This window comes from Peromyscus californicus, unplaced genomic scaffold (genome assembly GCF_007827085.1).
Source record: "Peromyscus californicus insignis strain IS unplaced genomic scaffold, ASM782708v3 Scaffold_10__1_contigs__length_136768540, whole genome shotgun sequence".
NCBI classification, from domain to species: Eukaryota; Metazoa; Chordata; class Mammalia; order Rodentia; family Cricetidae; genus Peromyscus; species Peromyscus californicus.
In genome coordinates, this window is record NW_026294391.1 from 126,650,890 (window position 1) to 126,662,967 (window position 12,078).

The 12,078-nt window shown below is 42.2% G+C and overlaps 1 pseudogene; it reads right to left on the reverse strand.

Moving 5' to 3' along the window:
- Positions 1 to 1,653: 1,653 nt before the first annotated feature.
- Positions 1,654 to 2,529, reverse strand: LOC128116234 (high mobility group protein B1-like; annotated as a pseudogene).
- Positions 2,530 to 12,078: the final 9,549 nt, after the last annotated feature.

Consider the following 12,078-nt stretch of genomic DNA (forward strand, 5'->3'; position numbering starts at 1 on the left):
CCATTTGGAACATTTCAGACACATTGAGAAAACTACCCTATATATGTAACTGGTTGCCCTGGCTCCTGAAGGTGTAGCATAGCTTCAAATAGGGTCATCTGAAACAGTTTATGGTAGATTTTTGCTTTCACAAGCTTTGATGGACTCCAGATGGCCAAACAACTATTTCTTCTTTGCCCAAATGGATGGTATTTCTACACATAGTAGGACTGTTGTGACTAGTGTTAAGAAGCAAGGCTATGATTGGTCCGTGACACCCCCTTAAATGGCTGTGATTCCTGCTATGGGGCAAGACTGTGATTAGTTGAAGCACATGACTGTGATTGGTAAAGAATAAATACCTTTGATTGATATTAATTCCTTCTTTGGTTAAAGAAGCAGGTTGTTCCATAGGTCTGAATAAAAGGCTTTTCTCACTTACTTATAATAGTATGGGTTGAGCTAGTAACATGAGGAAAGAAGCAATATTCCCAATAAAGCAATGACAGGGGATTGCAGTGATAGTAATTGCTATCATCAGGCTAAGCTATAAAAGGGCAAGGTAAGTAATTGCCTTGACAGTTAAAGAAGTAGTTGAGCAGTTTGAATTCAATGAGGGTAGGAAGAAGGCCAGAAGAACTAGACAAGAGAAGGCTGAAGACTGAGCCTGAATATGGCAAACAGGCTGTGATGAATCCTGGAAAAACAAAATGAAACAAAATTGCAATTCTAGTTCTAAAATGTTCTAGATAACTGCCAAGCCTTTAAAATTAAGCATGTCAGACCTAAGTCACATGAGCTGTAACACTAGATAGAATCATGAGCTGTATCACTAGATAGAATCAAGGGCTGAAAAGTTCTGACTTCCTGAGCCTGCACAAAAGATAACACTGACTGCCATGAAGTGATATGAAATTCTGATATGTACGGGCTGCTTAGAAGATTGTAGCTATACTATCAGCAGCAGTCAAGGTCTGAAGAATATGGTGATATTTTATTTGTACTGAAATGTGATTTTATTTGTATGTTAATAAATAAAGTTTCCTGGGGGTCAGAGCTAATAGCAAGCCATGGCAGAGCTGGGCGTTCGTGGCACATGCCTTTAATTCCAGCACTTGGTAGGCAGAGCTAGGTAGATCTCTGTGTGGTCAAGGATACAGCCAGCATTGGAGACACACGCCTTTAATCTCAATACCAACCATAGAAGACCTGGAGGTCTGTACAGACAGGCAGTGACGAGGCGGTCATGTGGTTGGGTTTACAACCAATGAGAAGGCAGAATAGAAAGTCTATATAAAGACAAACACACAGGAAGTAGGTCTCTCTTGGCTGAAGAGGATCACTGAAGCAGGAAGGGTAAGGCTCTTAGCTCTGACCTCTTGGGCTTTTATCTTTACATTGGCTCTGTGTTTCTTTCTTTCTTTTTTTTAATAAAAAATTGCATTTACTTAGAAGCATTCAGAATGTCAACAAAACAGCTGCAATTTTTTTTCCAATTACAGACTGGTATTCAGTTAACAGAACAACAATTATCTTCATATAAGCTGCATCAGAGACAACTGAAGATGAAAAAAATTAAACAAAAACAAAAACAAAAAAAAAAACCCTACCATCCCCCATATATAACTAATTTGTGCTGTGCACCATCAAGAACCTGCTTTAAATTTCCATGCCAATTTACAACCCCCAGACTCTACCAGGCAAGGTTAGTGGCTATTGAGAATATCACCAGGACAAGGCTATCTAAAGACATATTCGGTAGTGTGTTAACTATACAAAAAAGACACTGTACAGTTTAAAAACAAATCTTACACAGCCTTACATTTCAATTGTTTTTCTTTAAAAGGAGTGAGTTGTGTACAGGGGGGTTAAATGCTTTATAGATAAGAAAAAAAAACTGCGCTAGAAACAACTTAATCATCATCATCATCTTCTTCTTCATCTTCCTCTTCTTCCTTATCCTCTTCATCCTCCACCTCATCTTCCTCTTCCTTCTTTTTCTTGCTCTTTTCAGCCTTGACAACCCCCTTCTTCACTACATTGGGTTTTCCTTTATCTCTGTAGGCTGCAATATCCTTCTCGTACTTCTCCTTCAGCTTGGCAGCCTTCTTCTCATAGGGCTACTTGTTGTCTGCAGCAGTATTGGTCCACATCTCCCCCAGCTTTTTTGCCACATCCCCGATGGACAAGCCGGGGTGTTCTCCTTTGATTTTGGGGCGATACTCAGAACAGAACAAGAAAAAGGCTGAAGGAGGCCTCTTGGGTGCATTGGGGTCCTTGAACTTCTTTTTGGTCTCCCCTTTGGGGGGGATGTAGGTTTTCATTTCTCTCTCATAAAGAGCCTTGCCAGCCTTTGCCATGTCTTCAAATTTCCCCTTTTCTTTAGCAGACATGGTCTTTCCACCTTTCTGAGCACTTCTTTGAGAACTCCGAGAAGTTGACAGAAGCATCCGGGTGCTTTTTCTTGTGTTCCTCCCGGCAAGTTTGCACAAAGAATGCATTTGAGGACATTTTGCCTCTCGGCTTCTTAGGATCTCCTTTGCTCATGTTTATTTGATTTTCCTCTGTGAGGCACAGAGTCGCCCAGTGCCCGCTTGCACCAGCGCTGTCTCTATGGAGCTCAATGTACCGCAATTGCTGTGGCTCTGTGTTTCTTATTTAATAAGATGGTTACTTCTACAGAAGAATCTCCATATTCTAGATCCATACAGGAGATATAACAACTATAAAGCTATAAGTCCTGATACAGGATGCCTAAACTCACCAGTATTATAACACAATAAGTTTTCTCCTGCTGCCTTTCCTACTTGCCTGATGATGTAGGTGACTGTTGGTAAGTGCTGACTGAAGTAAAAGCTACCAGAGATCTGCACTTTAAATGATTCTTGCTTGACCACCATTTCTACCCTGGTAGAGCAAAAGGACACCTAGGCAAGTGACTGTGAACAATACTAGGATAACTGTCATGTATCCTAAATGATAAGTTTTACCTAAAATGTGAAGAAACAAGAAAATATATTCATAATTGGCAGGACCCCATTCTAGTGGTTGATCCTCTATGGAAAAGAGATTGAAAATTATTTAAAATATTAAATATACAATTTTCTTAGGACCCAACTTTTCTCCTTAGAGCTCAACCAAAATAAATAAATATAAATTTTCAAGCACTTGCCATGAATGTTCCCAAATAAAATTTATAACATAGAAAATAATAACAACTCAATATCCATAAACTACACAATAGGTAAATAAAATTGTATATCCATGTTGATTGCTATTTAATAATAAAAAAGTATAGTGTGGATTCATGATGCAATATGGTAAACCTTTGAAGTCATAATGTTAAGTGTTGTCATTTAGAAAAAAAGTCAAATGTTTTATGGTTGCATATACAGGAAACATTCAGGATAGATAAATTTATGAAGAAAATATTGCTTATTGTTGATGTGCAGGATTAGAGAGTACAGGAATTGAACGCTAATCTGTGCGGTGTTTCTTTATGAAATGATGAAAATTTTCTAAAATTTTGGTAATGTTTTTACAAACTGTGAATATAGTAAAACAAACTTTTAAATTGTTTCATTTAAATGTGTGAATTGTATGTTATGTAATCAACAACTCCATAAACATAAGATATATTTTGATATGTGCTCTGGAATAATCTTTTTCTATGCTATGAATATGCATTACTCTCATTGTTAATAAAAAAACTGACATACCAGTAGCTGGGCAGGAAGTTAGGTGGGAAAGCCAAACTAAGAATGCTGAGAAGGAGAAGGGTGGAGTCAGGAGTCACCAGCCAGACTCAGAGGAAGCAAGATGAGAATGCCTGACTGAGAAAAGGTACCAGCCAGGTTGCTAAACATAGATAAGAAATATGAATTAATTCAAGCATGAGAGCTAGTTAGCAATAAACCTGAGCTACTGACTGAGCATTTATATGAGCTTCTGTGTGGTAATTTGGGAAGTGGCTGCTGGGTATTTGGGGGTTCCTTGTGGGACAGAAACGTCTGCCTACATGTGGCACCCAAATGTTTGACAAGAATTTCCACATAAAATCTGACAGAGCTTAAAAAAGGATTCTAGACACACAAGAACAGAGTCAAGCATTGCTTCTCAGTAACTGCTTTTTCTTGGGTCAGCTTTGTTTGTTGGCAGGAAGCAGAGGTGCAGCTACTTTAAGAGGAGGCTTCTTGACTCAGCATTAGCAGCAAAAATGGGCAGTTGTTTTAAGAGGCCTTGCTACCAGACAGTTGCATTGTGTTTATGAGCAGCTGGTGGCATCTACTCAGTGGTGATATAGACCTAGAAACTTCTCATAGTAGGGTGATAAATGTGGCTCTCCCAAGTACCTCTGCCATGAAGCTAGATGTTCAGGAAGCCAAAGAATGTGGTGGAGCCAGCCTCCAATGCCACTGCTATAGTCCTAGCCACACAACTGATTAGAAGCTTAAAGACTCATGTGGTTGGAAAAAGATAAAAGATATTCAGTAAAGACAGATTCAGACAAAAAAAAATCTCTAAATGGTTTACAATGTGTTAAAAAATATATATAAGCTTGGGAGAGTAAAGAGAAGTATAGACAATCATAAAAAAGAAATATATAGTTTAGACTCGTGAGTACCCTTCCTTGCCCCAGACCCCATCCCTGGGCACCAGCCACTCCAGGGAAGACCTGCCCAACTCGGCCCCAGGTTCTGGCCACCGGGCAGGTTCCCTGCTAGGCCCACCGGGAAGGATCCCCTTCTCCAAGACCCCTGGCAGACCCTGCAGTCTCCACGCCCTGCCCCCACGCCCATCCGCCTGAGCCCCAAGCCTCTTCCTGAGACTCAGAGGTCGGCCCCCAGCTCCCATCTTGCTCCGGACTTCCCTTTTGGAATACTGGTGAGTACCCTTCCTTGCCCCAGACCCCATCCCTGGGCACCAGCCACTCCAGGGAAGACCTGCCCAACTTGGCCCCAGGTTCTGGCCACCAGGCAGGTTCCCTGCTAGCCCCACCGGGAAGGATCCCCTTCTCCAAGACCCCTGGCAGACCCTGCAGTCTCCACGCCCTGCCCCCACGCCCATCCGCCTGAGCCCCAAGCCTCTTCCTGAGACTTAGAGGTCGGCCCCCAGCTCCCATCTTGCTCCGGACTTCCCTTTTGGAATACTGGTGAGTACCCTTCCTTGCCCCAGACCCCATCCCTGGGCACCAGCCACTCCAGGGAAGACCTGCCCAACTTGGCCCCAGGTTCTGGCCACCGGGCAGGTTCCCTGCTAGCCCCACCGGGAAGGATCCCCTTCTCCAAGACCCCTGGCAGACCCTGCAGTCTCCACGCCCTGCCCCCACGCCCATCCGCCTGAGCCCCAAGCCTCTTCCTGAGACTTAGAGGCCGGCCCCCAGCTCCCATCTTGCTCCGGACTTCCCTTTTGGAATACTGGTGAGTACCCTTCCTTGCCCCAGACCCCATCCCTGGGCACCAGCCACTCCAGGGAAGACCTTCCCAACTTGGCCCCAGGTTCTGGCCACCAGGCAGGTTCCCTGCTAGCCCCACCGGGAAGGATCCCCTTCTCCAAGACCCCTGGCAGACCCTGCAGTCTCCACGCCCTGCCCCCACGCCCATCCGCCTGAGCCCCAAGCCTCTTCCTGAGACTTAGAGGCCGGCCCCCAGCTCCCATCTTGCTCCGGACGTCCCTTTTGGAACACTGGTGAGTACCCTTCCTTGCCCCAGACCCCATCCCTGGGCACCAGCCACTCCAGGGAAGACCTTCCCAACTCGGCCCCAGGTTCTGGCCACCGGGCAGGTTCCCTGCTAGCCCCACCGGTAAGGATCTCCTTCTCCAAGACCCCTGGCAGACCCTGCAGTCTCCACGCCCTGCCCCCACGCCCATCCGCCTGAGCCCCAAGCCTCTTCCTGAGACTTAGAGGCCGGCCCCCAGCTCCCATCTTGCTCCGGACTTCCCTTTTGGAACACTGACTTCCCTTTTGGAACACTGGTCTGTCTGAACCAAGTGTGCGGATAAGGCCAAGAACGAACCACAAGGAGATGGGCAGACGTCAAGGCAGAAACATATACAACAAAATGAATAGCAATACAGCATCACCAGGCCCTAGCCCTCCTCCAACACCTAGACCTGAACATCAGAAATTAGAAGAAGCAGAAGAAAACAGCCTTATGAATGACATCATGAAGAAGCTAGAGGCTTGCGTAGAGGAAAAGACAAAAAAATGTGAAGAACGCTGTAAACAACTAGAGGAAAGGGCAAACAAATTAGAAGAAATCAATAAAGTCCTGGAAGAAAACAATAAAATACTGAGAGAAAATCAAGAAAAATCAATGAAACAAATGAAGGAAACAGTCCAAGACCTGAAAAAGGAAATAGAAAAAATGAAGAAGACACAAACAGAGGGAATGCTGGAAATAGAAAATCTGAGAAAACGATTGGGAACTTCAGATGCAAGTATAATCAACAGAATGCAAGAGATGGAAGAGAGGATCTCTAGCGTTGAAGATACAGTAGAAGAAATACATTCATCAGTCAAAGAAAACACTAAAGCCAACAAAGTCATGAACCAAAATGTCCAAGAAATTTGGGACACCATGAAAAGACCAAACCTAAGAATAATAGGGGTCGAAGAAGGAGAAGAATACCAACTCAAGGGCACAGAAAATATATTGAACAAGATCATAGAAGAAAACTTTCCCAACTTAAAGAAGGAAATGCCTATGAAGATACAAGAAGCTTATAAAACACCAAACAGACTAGACCCCCAAAAAAAGTCCCCTCGCCACATAATAGTTAAACAACTAAACGTACAGAATAAAGAAAGAATATTAAGAGCAGCAAAGGAAAAAGGCCAAGTGACATATAAAGGCAAACCCATCAGAATAACACCCGATTTCTCAATGGAGACTTTGAAAGCCAGAAGAACCTGGACAGATGTAATGCAGACACTAAGAGACCATGGATGTCAGCCTAGACTAATATACCCAGCAAAACTTTCAATCACCATAGATGGAGTGAACAAGACATTCCATGACAAAGCCAGATTTAAACAATACTTATCCACAAACCCAGCCCTACAGAAAGCACTAGAAGGAAAATTCCAACCTAAGGAAGTCAGATACACCCTCGAAAACACAGGCAACAGATAAAGCCACAGCAGTAAACCCCAACGTATAGAAGTACCCACACATCACCACCAAAAAATAACAGGAATGAACAATCACTGGTCATTAATTTCCCTCAATATCAATGGACTTAATTCACCTATAAAAAGACATAAGCTTACAGAATGGATACGAAAGCAGGACCCATCTTTCTGCTGCATACAAGAAACACATCTCAAATTCAAAGATAGACACTACCTAAAAATAAAAGGCTGGGAAAAGACTTTCCAATCAAACGGTCTTAAGAAACAAGCGGGTGTAGCCATCCTGATATCCAGCAAAATAGACTTCAAACTAAAATCAATCAAAAGAGATCAAGAAGGGCATTACATACTCATCACAGGAAAGGTCCACCAAGATGAAGTCTCAATTCTGAATATTTATGCCCCAAACACAAGGGCACCCACATATGTAAAAGAAACATTACTAAAGCTTAAATCACATATAAAACCCCACACATTAATAGTGGGAGACCTCAACACCCCACTTTCACCACTGGACAGATCTCCCAAATTGAAACTTAACAGAGAAATAAAGGACTTAACTGATGTCATGACTCAAATGGACTTAATCGATATCTACAGAACATTCCATCCTAACAAAAAAGAATATACCTTCTTCTCAGCACCCCATGGAACCTTCTCTAAAATTGACCACATACTTGGCCACAAAACAAATCTAAACAGATACAAAAGAATTGGAATAACCTCCTGTGTTCTATCAGACCACCATGGTCTAAAGTTGGATTTCAACAACAACAAAAACTACAGAAAACCTGCAATCTCATGGAAACTGAATAATACCCAACTGAATCACCAATGGGTTAAGGAAGAAATAAAGAAAGAAATTAAAGACTTCCTAGAGATCAATGAAAATGAAGACACCACATATCCAAATTTATGGGACACTATGAAAGCAGTACTAAGAGGGAAATTCATAGCACTAAATGCCCACATAAATAAGTTGGAGAAATCTCACACTAGAGACTTAACAGCATACCTGAAAGCTCTAGAACAAGAAGAAGCACAGTCTCCCAGGAAAAATAGATGCCAGGAAATTATCAAAGTGAGAGCTGAAATCAATAAAATAGAAACAAAGAGAACAATACAAAAAATTAATGAAACGAAGAGTTGGTTCTTTGAGAAAATCAACAAGATAGACAAGCCCTTATCCAAACTAACCAAAAGACAGAGAGAGAGCATCCAAATCAACAAAATCAGAAATGAAAAGGGGGACATAACAACAGACATTGAGGAAATCCAGAGAATCATCAGGTCATACTTCAAAAACCTCTATTCGACAAAACTGGAAAACCTAAAAGAAATGGATGACTTTCTGGATAGGTACCACATACCTAAGTTAAATCAAGACCAGATAAACTATTTAAATAGTCCAATAACCCCTAATGAAATAGAAACAGTCATTAAAAGTCTCCCAACCAAAAAAAGCCCAGGACCAGATGGTTTCAGCGCAGAATTCTACAAGATCTTCAAAGAAGAGTTAATACCAATACTCTCTAAATTGTTCCACACAATAGAAACAGAAGGAACATTACCAAACTCCTTCTACGAGGCTACAATTACCCTAATTCCTAAACCAAACAAGGATACAACAAAGAAAGAGAACTACAGACCGATCTCCCTCATGAACATTGATGCAAAAATACTCAATAAAATACTGGCAAACAGACTCCAAGAACACATCAAAACAATTATCCACCATGATCAAGTAGGATTCATTCCAGGGATGCAAGGGTGGTTCAACATAGGAAAGTCCGTCAATGTAATACACCATATAAACAAACTCAAAGAAAAAAACCATATGATCATCTCACTGGATGCAGAAAAGGCATTTGACAAAATCCAACACCCCTTCATGATAAAGGTATTGGAGTGATCAGGAATACAGGGAACATACCTAAACATAATAAAGGCAATTTACAGCAAGCCAACAGCCAACATCAAATTAAATGGAGAGAAACTCAAAGCAATTCCACTAAAATCAGGAACGAGGCAAGGCTGTCCACTCTCCCCATACTTATTCAATATAGTACTTGAAGTTCTAGCCAGAGCAATAAGACAACATAAGGAGATTAAGGGGATACAAATTGGAAAGGAAGAAGTCAAGCTTTCCCTATTTGCAGATGACATGATAGTATACTTGAGCGACCCCAAAGATTCCACCAAGGAACTGATACAGCTTATAAACACCTTCAGCAACATAGCAGGATACAAGATCAACTCAAAAAAATCAGTAGCCCTCCTATATACAATGGACAAAGAAGCGGAGAAGGAAATCAGAGATACATCACCCTTTACTATAGCCACAAATGACATAAAATACCTTGGGGTAACACTAACCAAGCAAGTGAAGGACCTATATGACAAGAACTTTAAGTCCCTGAAAAAAGAAATTGAAGAAGATGTCAGAAAATGGAAAGATCTCCCATGCTCATGGATAGGCAGGACTAACATAGTAAAAATGGCAATCTTACCAAAAGCAATCTACAGATTCAATGCAATCCCCATCAAAATACCAACACAATTCTTCACAGACCTGGAAAAAATAATACTCAACTTCATATGGAAAAACAAAAAACCCAGGATAGCCAAAAGAATCCTGTACAATAACACAACTTCTGGAGGCTTCACGATCCCTGACTTCAAGCTCTACTATAGAGCTACAGTAATAAAAACAGCTTGGTACTGGCATAAAAACCGACATGTGGACCAATGGAATCGAATTGAAGACCCTGACATTAATCCGCACACCTATGAACATATGATTTTTGACAAAGAAGCCAAAAGTGCACAATGGAAAAAAGAAAGCATCTTCAACAAATGGTGCTGGCAAAACTGGATATCAACATGTAGAAGGCTGCAAATAGATCCATATCTATCACCGTGCACAAAACTTAAGTCCAAGTGGATCAAGGACCTCAACATAAATCCAGCTACTCTGAACCTGCTAGAAGAGAAAGAAGGAAGTAGTCTTGAACGCATTGGCATAGGAGACTACTTCCTAAATAGAACACCAGTAGCACAGACTCTGAGACAAACAATCAATCAATGGGACCTCTTGAAACTGAGAAGCTTTTGTAGAGCAAAGGATACGGTCAACAAGGCAAAGCGACAGCCTACAGAATGGGAAAAGATCTTCACCAACCCCACATCTGACAGAGGACTGATATCCAGAATATATAAGGAATTCAAGAAATTAGACATCAAAATGCCCAACAGTCCAATTAAGAAATGGGCTATAGAACTAAACAGAGAATTCTCAACAGAGGAAACTCAAATGGCCGAAAGACATTTAAGGAACTGCTCAACATCCCTAATCATCAGGGAAATGCAAATCAAAACAACTCTGAGATACCACCTTACGCCTGTCAGAATGGCTAAGATCAAAAACACTGAAGACACCTTATGCTGGAGAGGATGTGGAGCTAGGGGAACTCTCCTCCACTGCTGGTGGGAATGCAAGCTTGTACAACCACTTTGGAAATCAATATGGCGCTTTCTTAGAAAATTGGGAATCCATCTCCCCCAAGATCCAGCTATACCACTCTTGGGCATATACCCAAGAAATGCTCAACCACACCATAAGAGCACTTGTTCAGTTATGTTCATATCAGCATTGTTTGTAATAGCCAGAACATGGAAACAACCCAGATGCCCTTCAACTGAAGAATGGATAAACAAAATGTGGTACATATACACAATGGAATACTACTCAGCAGAGAAAAACAATGGCATCATGAGGTTTGCAGACAAATGGATGGATCTAGAAAAAATCATCCTGAGTGAGGTAACCCAGACTCAGAAAGACAAACATGGTATGTACTCACTCATAGCAGGATACTAGACATGAAACAAGGATGACTTGTCTGCTACTCACATCACCAGGGAGGCTACCTGGAAAACAGGACCCCAAGAAAGACACAGGGATCACCCAATGACAGAGAAATGGAATGAGATCTACATGAACAGCCTGGACATGAGTGGGGGTAATGAAAGGCGAGGGTTGAGGGAAAGAGAGCTTGGGGGAGCGGGAGATCCCAGTTGGATCAACAACAGAGAGGAAGAACAAGGAATAGGAGACCATGGTAAATAAAGACCACATGAGAATAGGAAGAAGCAAAGTGCTAGAGAGGCCCACAGAAATCCACAAAGATACCCACACAACAGACTGCTGGCAGTGGTCGAGAGACAGCCCGAACTGACCTACTCTGGTGATGGGATGGCCAAACACCCTAATTGTTGTGCTAGAAACCTCATCCAACTACTGAGGGATCTGGATGCAGAAATCCATGACTAGGCCCCGGGTGGATCTCTGGGAGTCCAATTAGTGAGAATGAGGAGGGTTTATATGAGCGAGAATTGTTGAGACCAAGGTTGGATAAAGCACAGGGACAAATAGCCAAATGAATGGAAACACATGAACTATGAACCAATGGCTGAGGGGTCCCCACTGGATCAGGCCCTCTGAATGGATGAGACAGTTGATTGACTTGATCTGTTTGGGAGGCACCCAGGCAGTGGGACCAGATCTTGTGCTCATTGCATGAGTTGGCTGTTTGAAACCTGGGGCCTATGCAGGATTGTTTGGCTAGGCCTGGGAGGAGGGGACTAGACCTACCTGGACTGAGTCTACCAGGTTGACCTCAGTCTGTGGGGAAGGCTTTGCCCTGGAGGAGATGGGAATGGGGGGGGGTTGGGGGGAAGGTGAGGGGGACGGGAGGGGGGAGAACAAGGGAATCCGTGGCTGATATGTAGAACTGAATTGTATTGCAAAATAAATTAATTAAAAAAAAAAAATATATAGTTTAAAAATAATAAAGTCCTTAAAAGGGGAGTAAAGTAATATATAAAAAGTAAAGATGGAAATACACAGAGAGTCTGAATAGTGTGTGTTATTGTGTTGTCTTTGAATTGTTTGAATACTAAGG